The following is a 10,093-nucleotide window of genomic DNA, read 5'->3' on the forward strand; positions in this document are numbered from 1 at the left end:
ATTGTAGGTGGATTCTTTACTGCCTGTGCTATCAGGGAAGCACAGTGCTTACAGTAAAAGAAAGATCTGTTAGAGATAACAGAGTTAAAATTTTCCAATTGTTACTAAGTACTATATTTGTTTCATAATATATATCCATACAGAATCATATGAAGTGAAGTGAAGTGAAGTCACTCAGTCGTGTCCGACTCTTTGCGACCCCATGAACTGTAGCCTATCAGGCTCCTCCATCCATGGGATTTTCCTGGCAAGAGTGCTGGAGTGGATTGCCATTTCCTTCTCCAGGGGATCTTCCCAACCCAGGAATCGAACCCGGGTCTCCCGCATTGCAGGCAGACGCTTTACCGCTGAGCCACCAGGGAAGCCCAACAGAATCATATACCTTCCCTATATTAATGAGTAATACAACAAATATCCCAGAAAACTATTGAGTGGAACTAGGACAGTATCTCTAATTATCAGAATATATTTCTAATTCTGTGTTTACATGTATTTCTGAAAGAAGAATTGAGGTCAAGGCCCTGGTCTTATTTACCTTGAATAAGGTACCTAACTCACTGTCTATACCAGGAAGTGCTTATTGGTTGTTATATTATTTATTGTGAAATAAATGTACTGTAAATTCAAAATCATGTGTAAAGCTAAGGATTTTTAAGCATTTTTTTAATCTTAGCTCAATTAAACAATGTATCTATTAAAAATCAAAATTATGGACTGAATTATGTTCCTCTAATATTCATATATTGAAGTCTGAGAGTATTTGAAGGTAGGTCCTTTAAAGAGGTGTGTGTGTTAGTCACTCAGTCGTGCCTGACTCTGTGTGATCCCATCGACTGTAGCCCACTAGGCTCCTCTGTCCATGCAATTTTCCAGGCAAGAAAACTGGAGTGAGTTGACCATTCCCTTCTCCAGGGGATCTTCCCTACCCAAGGATCGAACCCAGGTCTCCTGCACTGCAGGCAGATTCTTTACCGACTGAGCTACAAGGGAAGCCCTGTGAAGCACTGAGAAATATATTCAATTTCGTAAGATAAATTATAATGAAAAAGAATACAAAAAAATGTATACTATGTAAAACTAAATCATTTGGCTATACAGCAAAAATTAACACAACCTTATAAATCAACTATACTTTATTAAAAAAAAAAAAAAAGAATTTGGAATGAAAGCCAGCCTCAGTTGATGGAATCAGATATAACCTAGATATGTGAAAATGGCAAAAGAAAATGATTCTTTATTAGGAAAGGCAAACAATTGCAAATAGAATATATGTAACTACTGTAGTGAAAAATAAGCTCTTTTTAACACTTAGAGCTATAAACTCTTTCAAGTTTATACTTAATTTTTTATGTTTCTGTATCATACTCCCCTAAGAAGTATAACAGGCTTCCCAGGTGGCTCACTGGGTAAATAAAGAATCCACCTAAAATGCAGGAGATTCAAGAGACATGGATTTTATTCCTAGGTTGGGAATATCCTCCGGAGGAGGGCACGAAAACAGACTCTAGTATTCTTGCCAGGAGAACCCCATGGACAGAGAAGCCTGTGGGCTACAGTCCATTGGGTTACAAAGAGTCAGACATGACTAAAGTGATTGAGCATCCACACAAGAGTATAACATACTAGGAAACTTTTCAATATGACCAGCTATGATGAAGCAGTTCACATACGACTTACTACATTTTCAACCCAAATTTAAGAGAGACATAGGAATAGAGGGTACCATGGGCAAACAGAATGATGGTATAAATTTTAATTCTAGTAATGTGTGATTTTCAAAAATTGTAGAGAAAAATTCAAATAACAAATTTAATCCCTTTCAGTTCATTACTGGAATTAGGTAAGGAGATTATCTTCCTCATTTAACAAACATTACACTCCCTTTGCTGAGCATTCCCTTGGACTGCAAGGAGATCCTACTAGTCCATCCTAAAGGAAATCAGTCCTGAATGTTCATTGAAAAGACTGATGTTGAAGCTGAAACTCCAGCACTTGGGCCACCTGATGCGAAGAACTGGCTCATTGGAAAAGACCCTGATGCTGGGAAAGATTGAGGGCGGGAGAAGGGGACAACAGAGGATGAGATGATTGGATGGCTTCACTGACTCAATGGACATGAGTTTGAGTAAACTCCAGGAGCTGGTGATGGACAGGAAGGCCTGGTGTGCTGCAGTCCATGGGGTCACAAAGAGTTGGACACAACTGAGCAACTGAACTGAGCTAAGCAGAAGTCCAATGTCCTCCCCTATGAAAACTCGCTGTGTGTTTGTACTCAGTTGCTTGGTTGTGTCTGAATCTTTGCAACCCTGTGGACTATAGCCCAGCAGGCTTCTCTGTGCATGGAATTTTCCTAATAAGAAGACTAGTGTGGGTTGCCATTTCTTCCTCTGGGATATATTCCTGATCCAGGGATTGAACCTGCAATTCCTGCATCTTCTGCATTGCAGGGAGATTCTTTACTGCTGAAAAGCTCAGTGTATTAGACTTACTTGTGATATTCTGCATGTGACAAAAAATACATCTTTCATTGGATTGACCCTTATTAGCAAGTTTCATCGGAGAAGGCAATGGCACCCCACTCCAGTACTCTTGCCTGGAAAATCCCATGGGTGGAGGAGCCTCATGGGCTGCAGTCCATCGGGTCGCTAAGAGTCGAACACGACTGAGCGACTTCCCTTTCCCTTTTCACTTTCATGCATTGGAGAAGGAAATGGCAACCCACTCCAGTGTTCTTGCCTGGAGAATCCCAGGGACGGAGGAGCCTGGTGGGCTGCCATCTATGGGACTGCACAGAGTCAGACACAACTGAAGTGACTTAGCGGCAGCAGCAGCAGCAAGTTTTATATTTATTTTGTTTTGGTAACAATCGTTTAGGTATTGAAGTATTCTACAAGATAGATGACTGTAAAGAAAGAGGAAACACAGCAAGACATTTCTTGCTTCCCTTTCCCAATTAATTGTTGAGCCACAGTTCATTGATATTAATTGTGGAATTTGGGGGGAAGTGACAGGTTTAAAAATATATTCCTTTCATCTTCCTAGACTTTTCTTAAACCTCCTTAGCTTTTTCTGATAACTACTTTAGAATGAAAAGCAGAGTCTCTTACCTAACACTTCACTTTAAAACTAGTCCCAAAGCTGAGTGTCATGTGGTTGGAGCCAGAAGTCAAAGAAAATGGAAAGCATTAAATTTTTTACCCTTTGCATAAAGGTCTTTTTGTATGTTAGTCCTGCCATGTCAACAGGCATGTAGGAAGGTTAGGATGGAATTTGCCCACAGTATTTCTCCATTGTGCCACCCATGGAATGCCTTAGTGTGTATACAGAAGGGTTTCCTAAAATCTCAACAATCAGCTCTCCACAGGGCATCATAGGGTCTATAATCATAACATTATAGTTGGTGTCCTGGAGTTTCTTCAAGATTTTCCAGTTGTAAACAACACTCTCACAGACAAGTTTTAAATATCCACTCATTTGAACAACAACAACAAAAAATCTTGCAGATTTTGCTGATTGCCAAGGTGACAATGAAGGCATGACATTAACTGATAGGTCTAAAAAGTCATTTAGTCTATTTTCATTAGCTTCTCTGTCCTGTGGCATGGGGAGAATCTTGAAGTTCATGGTGGAAGGCTTGCTATAGTCAATGATACAATTTTGTGGGGACACCAACACAGTCACTTCATGGCCTCTTTCCATGAGTTTCTCCAGAATAACCTTCAGATTGAGCCAGTGGCTCATGTCAGGGGCCACACCAAAGCTTTCTCACAGAATCCACAGCCAGTATAGCAGAGCTGCAGCAATGGAATTGCTGAAACCCACTTCTCAGATGCCATAACAGCAGCTCCCTCACACACTGCTCTGCAAAGGATGAATGTTTGCTAGGCCCAGAAGTGAAGTGGAAATTTAGACATAGATCACGTTAAAAGTTAATTTCTGGAGTTCGGAAATGGCACTTACATGCAGAGAACTTTGACAGTTGTTAATTGGCACAGTATTGTATAGTATTTATTCAGGAATAGATATGTAATAAGTATACATTTTGGAGGAAATAATTTTGACATTCTAGTAGCTTGCTTTAAATAGGTTAAAATAGAAAAATGATATTCTTAATTGACAATTTTAAAGCATAAAAATTCATTTGGTAAGTCTACTAAATAACATGTTTTATGGAACTTAATTAATAAATGAGGAAACATAAAAATATGTGTTTCTCTTAAGATTGGTCATATGCTAACATGCAAATAAAGTACATATATCACATGATATAAGAGAAATATACTAAATACTGTACAAAGGTATAGTGTTTCAGAGCCCCAGAAGATATAACTTCAAAATAGAGGGAACATTTCAACTGAGTCCAGAAGCAAAGATTACAGAAAAAGGGTTCTGAAAGTGTATGGAAGAAAAGGAGAAAAAGATGAATGATATGTAAGTCATGGTCATTTAAATATACAGATATCAGTTCCATATATATAGTCATAGGCTAACACAGAGCTGTGCAGGAAAAGGAAATATTAGTTAAAGTAGGACACTTTGGAGAGCCTTGGATGCTATATTCTGGGTCATGTTTAATTACCATAAAAAGATGTCCACTCAAATTTTCAAATGAGGTACAGAAAATGATCATATATATCCTTTAATAAAACTATTCTGTCAACAAAAAGGATTTGAGTTGTAGATAAAAATGAATATGTCATTGATTAAAATTAGGTGACTCAGACAGTAAAGAATCTGCTTGCAATGCAAGAGACTTGGTTTCTATCCCAGGGTCAACAGGATCCTCTGGAGAAAGGAATGGCTACCCACTCTAGTATTCTGGCCTAGAGAATTCCATGGATGGAGGAGCCTGGTGGGCTATAGTCCATGGGGTTGCAAAGCATCGGATACGACTTTTCGACTAGCACACTTTTCTTTCCTTTTTAAAAAATATATATTAAGAAAGCAAGATTTGATGAGATTATCAGTAAGAATGTGCTCTGCTTAGTGGCTTAGTCTTAACTAAGTAAGAATATAATATTGAAATATTGATTTGTGAATGGAGAGCAAAGAATGAGTCTTATGACTGATGGGAAGTGAGAGGTGACCAAGAGTTAACCAGGAAGTGTTTGGTTTTTGCTTTAAGCAACCAGAGTGTGATAATGCCTCTAGCAAATTCATGAAACACTAAAGGAGTAGTGACAGGAAGTGTTTTTGACCTAAAGTGTGTAAGTTAAAGACAGGACATGTCTGTGAATCTCAAAGGAAAGATGAATTTAGAAGTACTCATTTTATATTCAGTCACTCACATGAATTTCAATTTAATTCCACTTCCTCTCCAAATTCTTTATATTTCATACCTTTAACAAGCAGTTTTTAGTACTTACTGTATACTAGATTCTGTATTATGCACAGGGCATAAAGAAACAAGTAAAATACAGTTCTAATTTAAAATGATTTCACAGACTATTGGACAAAATAAGTTAGCCAGTTAGCCAGTACTTATTCTGCAAGCTTAAGGGAGAAGGATCAGAGAAGGTAGAGATGAACTGAGGAATTGCAAAGCCAGTAAAGGGGATTATTTGGTAGAGGAAGGGAATGATGGACTTGGCTGTCTTTAAGAGTCTGTTTAGCAGGTGGAAAAGCACCACTTAGAAGTAAAAGGAAATATCAATGTATCTGTATTCTAAGAAGTGTGGCATAGTTATATGAAGGGTTATATTCAGTTACAAAATTATATTCATTTTAATAATTTGGAAGAGACATACTGAAATTTCAAATCCCTTGAGAATTTTTTTTTCCTGTTTTGTTTGCTAAAATGAAAACACTGGGTAGGTGTGCTTAGAAGATGCCAAGACAAAACCTTGACCAAGGATTAAGAGTTGTGTCCTGACCAAGGATTAAGAGTTGTGTCCTTTTGGACTCAGAGGGAGAGGGAGAGGGTGGGATGATTTGGGAGAATGGCATTGAAACATGTGTACTATCATGTAAGAATCGAATCGCCAGTCTATGTCCGATGCAGGATACAGCATGCTTGGTGCTGGTGCACAGGGATGACCCAGAGGGATGTTGTGGGGAGGGAGGTGGGAGAGGGGTTCATGTTTGGGAACGCATGTACACCCGTGGTGGATACATGTCAATGTATGGCAAAACCAATACAGCATTGTAAAGTAAAATAAAGTAAAAATAAAAATTTAAAAAAATATATGTTATTGATGAAAAAAAAAGAGTTGTGTCCTGTTGCATAATTAGGGTTTATATAAGTTCTGTATTAATTGGTAAAAATCAGAATCCAAAAAAGAAAAAAAAATCACAAAACAAGAAGATGGGACAGAATCATGAATCCACTAAAAGAAAATTGAGATAACAATATAATCTTAAAAAAGGAAAGTATTTTTATATACGGTAAATAACCTAGAAGTGATTTGGAAAAAAAAAACTGGTAAATTTATCTAATAACTATGACAAAGTTCACATGTTGTAAACAATTTAGTGGAGAGATATACTATAGCTCAGAAATTGACCTCAACATACTTGCGTAAACTGGGAGAGAAATATTTCTAAGTTATTTTATTATATGAAAAAACTAAAGCAGAGCTTAGATTTCAAATAAGGATTTATTCACGTAAATTTAAAAGTATAGGAGGCGTGTGTTTGCTTATATCCAACTGAAATACTAAAATCTAGATAAAATATAAAATTGCCTCATAAAAATTCATTTTTGATTTGGTAACAAAATAAAAAATCAGAAGAATCCCTAATCAAAGCCAAAGTAGGAATTCTGATGTTCACCCTTGCCATTTCTTTGTAGAACAGACAATATATGGTATGAGTGGAGAGATCAAAAATCTGAAGATTTGCCCAAGATCATGTAACGCTAGATTCTCAAGATATGATCTCACTTTTACAAGTGAATTCCCTTATACAGAAGTTTACTGCAAGGAATATCGCTTGTTTTGACTTAGTGCTCCCTGGATAAAAGAACTCTTCCCTTAGAATTTTTAACACTATAAGCCTTGGTATGGGTTTACAGTTCAAAGTAGAAAAACCTCTTTGAAGAAACTTTGCCCCAAGCTTCAAAGTTTCCTATAGATAAAATTTCAAGTTAAATAAGCACCTCCCTGTTATAAGAAAAGAAAGCTTCAAGACTGGGAACCAGCAGAAGTAACAGAAATATTAACTCAATGAGGTAAAGTAGTTTTATAGTTTGAAATGAAACATAAATTAGATTTTACAATATGTTTAAGGATATGAAAATGAAATCTGAAAATATGTGCAAAGAACAAGAAATTAAAAAAAATAATTATGAAAATTTGCTAAAGAAATAAAATGAATTTCTCCAAATTAATAATTCAACAAATCAGATTTAAGTGAATAGATAGATTGAAGAGTAGACTCTGGTGGCTCAGATGGTAAAGAATCTTCCTGCAATGCCAAGAGACATGAATTTGATCCCTGGGTTAGGAAGATCCCCTGGAGAATGGAATGCAATCCACTCCAATATTCTTGCCTAAAGAATTCCATGGACAGTGGAACCTGGCAGGCTAAAGTCCATGGGGTCACAAAGAGTTGGACACGACTGAAAGAAAACACTTTCATACAAATAAACATTGAGTCAAAAGAGAAATCAAAAGATGTTATGTGGAATTAAGTTCTGAATTAAAAAAAAATTGCAATAGGAAATATGATAGAATGGTGAAGATGCATGGAGAATAGACTGAGACTTCTGAATCTAGTTGTTGGTTGTCTACTTGGTTCCTCCTCTTACAAGTCTTTTTTCGCTCTTTAAAACTTGTGGGTTTTTTTTTTTTGCAACCAAGCTGTACAACTCAGCCCTATTTTTATGTTCTTTTAATCAAATCTACTTACATCAAATTTTTCAATTGTTGTTGTCCTTCAGTGGCTCAGATGTGTCTGACTCTTTGAGACCCCACAGACTGCAGGACATCAGGCTTCCCTGGACTTGGTGCTCGATTGGAGGCAGAGTGCTGATGAGGTGATTGTCAAGCTGCATATGAGGATTGGTCCCATGGGACTGGAGGAAGTCGACACTGCTTTCACAGACACGGGCTGTGTGGTGCGGCTCCTAAGTGGTCAGCAGTGGGGTGTTCTTGTACCAAAGTGCAGGCTTGCAAAGGTGGCCTCCTGCAGCTGTCACTGCACAAGAAGATGCCTCTGTTCACATGGTCCTCTCTGCTGAAGAAACTTTTAGGGACCCAGAAGTTGGTGCCAGGAGAATGGGCAGGAGCCATCTCCTGTTGTCTTGGAGCCAGGCCCTGAGCCCCCTGGGCTAAGCAGGAGGCCTGCCACCAGAAGCGGGCCCAGGACTGTGATGAGGTAGGTGCTAAACTGGTCATGGAGCCCAAGCAGAGCCTAGTGCCAAGAAGGCTATGCGTCTCTGTGGAGGGAGGGAGGTGTAAGGGGCCAGAGATGGCCCTGGACCTGGGGGTGATGCCCTCCCCACCATTCCTGGCTGAGCTGGCCACCCACACTGAAGTGGAAAACAGCTCTGTGTTCCACCACTGAATCGCCAGACCAGTCTTCTGAGCTCAGAGGAGAATCTAGCACTCTTGACAGGAAAGAAGGCAGCAGACGCCCAGGAGTGACCCAGTATCTCCAGCCATGGCCCAGAGCAGAGACCCTAAGAAGGGCAATCGTTCCAAGGAGGAGATGGCAGTGGCCACAGATGCTACAGCCTTGGTGGATGAGCCCGAGTCCATGGTGAACCCGGGATTTATCAAGAACGACTCCTGTGAGAAGGGGCCGGATCCCCGGTAGTGCTTATGTACCTGAAGGAAATCTTCAGAGACACCTCTCCAGTGCTCTCCTGCAAGCAGGACTTGACGCGTACTAGTACATACACTAATTTGTAAAAAACAGATTTGAAAACCAGATTATATATTTGCATTATAAATTTGTCCCTTACTAGAATCAAGATGGCCACTACATACATTTGCACAAAGAAAATACTAAACCCACATGATTTTACAGATAAACTTTAGCAAAATATTACAAGAATAAATCCTTATTTTTTTAGGATTAGAAAAAAGGAAATATTTCATTAATCCCAAAGACAATATAAACTTACCTTAAAAAGGGCTGAAGGAGAAACACATTCTAGGTCCATAATCACTCATGAATACAAATATGTCTTTATCAAAATATGAGAAAAATGGACTCAATGATGAACGAGAATATTTAAAATATAACCGAGAGATGAGTTAAAGGTAGAAGGAAATCTTAATAGAAAATTTTTCAATATCATGTCACTTCAGTTCAATTCAGTCACACAGTCAGACACTTAGTGACCCCATGGACTGCAGCTCGCCAGGCTTCCCTGTCCATCACCAACTCCTGGAGTTTACTCAAAAACATGTGCATTGAGTTGGTCATGCCCTCCAACCATCTCATTGTCTGTTGTGCCCTTCTGCCACCTTCAATCTTTCCCAAATAAGGGTCTCTTCAAATGAGTCAGTTCTTCACATCAGGGGGCCAAAATATCAGTGTTTCAGCTTCAGCATCAGTCCTTCCAATGAATATTCAGGACTGATTTCTTTTAGGACTGACTAGTTTGATCTCCTTGCAGTCCAAGGAACTCTCAAGAGTCTTCAACCCCACAGTTCCAAAGCATCAGTTTTTTGGTGCTCAGCTTTCTTTATAGTCCAACTCTAACAACCATACATGACTACTGGAAAAACAATAGCCTTGATTAGACAGACCTTTGTTGTCAAACTAATGTCCCTGCTTTTTAATGTGTTGTCTAAGTTGGTCATAGTTTTTCTTCCTAGGAGCAAGTGTCTTTTAATTTCATGGCTGCAATCATCATCTGCAGTGATTTTGGTGCCCAAGAAAATAGTCTGTCACTGTTTCCATTGTGTCCCCATGTACTTGCCATGAAGTGATGGGACCAGATGCCATGATCTTAGTTTTCTGAATTCTGAGTTTTACCAACTTTTTCACTCTCCTCTTTCACTTTCATCAAGAGGCTCTTTAGTTCTTCTTCACTTTCTGCCATAAGAGTGGTGTCATTTGCATATCTAAGGTTATTTATATTTCTCCCAGCAATCTTGATTCCAGCTTGTGCTTCATCCAGCTCAGGATTTTGCATGACGTA

General features: G+C 38.7%; 1 pseudogene; it reads right to left on the reverse strand.

Moving 5' to 3' along the window:
• LOC138442993 (UDP-glucuronosyltransferase 2A3-like) overlaps positions 1-3,836 on the reverse strand; it is a 58,756-nt pseudogene extending 54,920 nt beyond the window's left edge.
• Between the last annotated feature and the right edge of the window lie 6,257 nt (positions 3,837-10,093).

Source organism: Ovis canadensis, chromosome 6 (genome assembly GCF_042477335.2).
Source record: "Ovis canadensis isolate MfBH-ARS-UI-01 breed Bighorn chromosome 6, ARS-UI_OviCan_v2, whole genome shotgun sequence".
Classification (NCBI taxonomy): domain Eukaryota; kingdom Metazoa; phylum Chordata; class Mammalia; order Artiodactyla; family Bovidae; genus Ovis; species Ovis canadensis.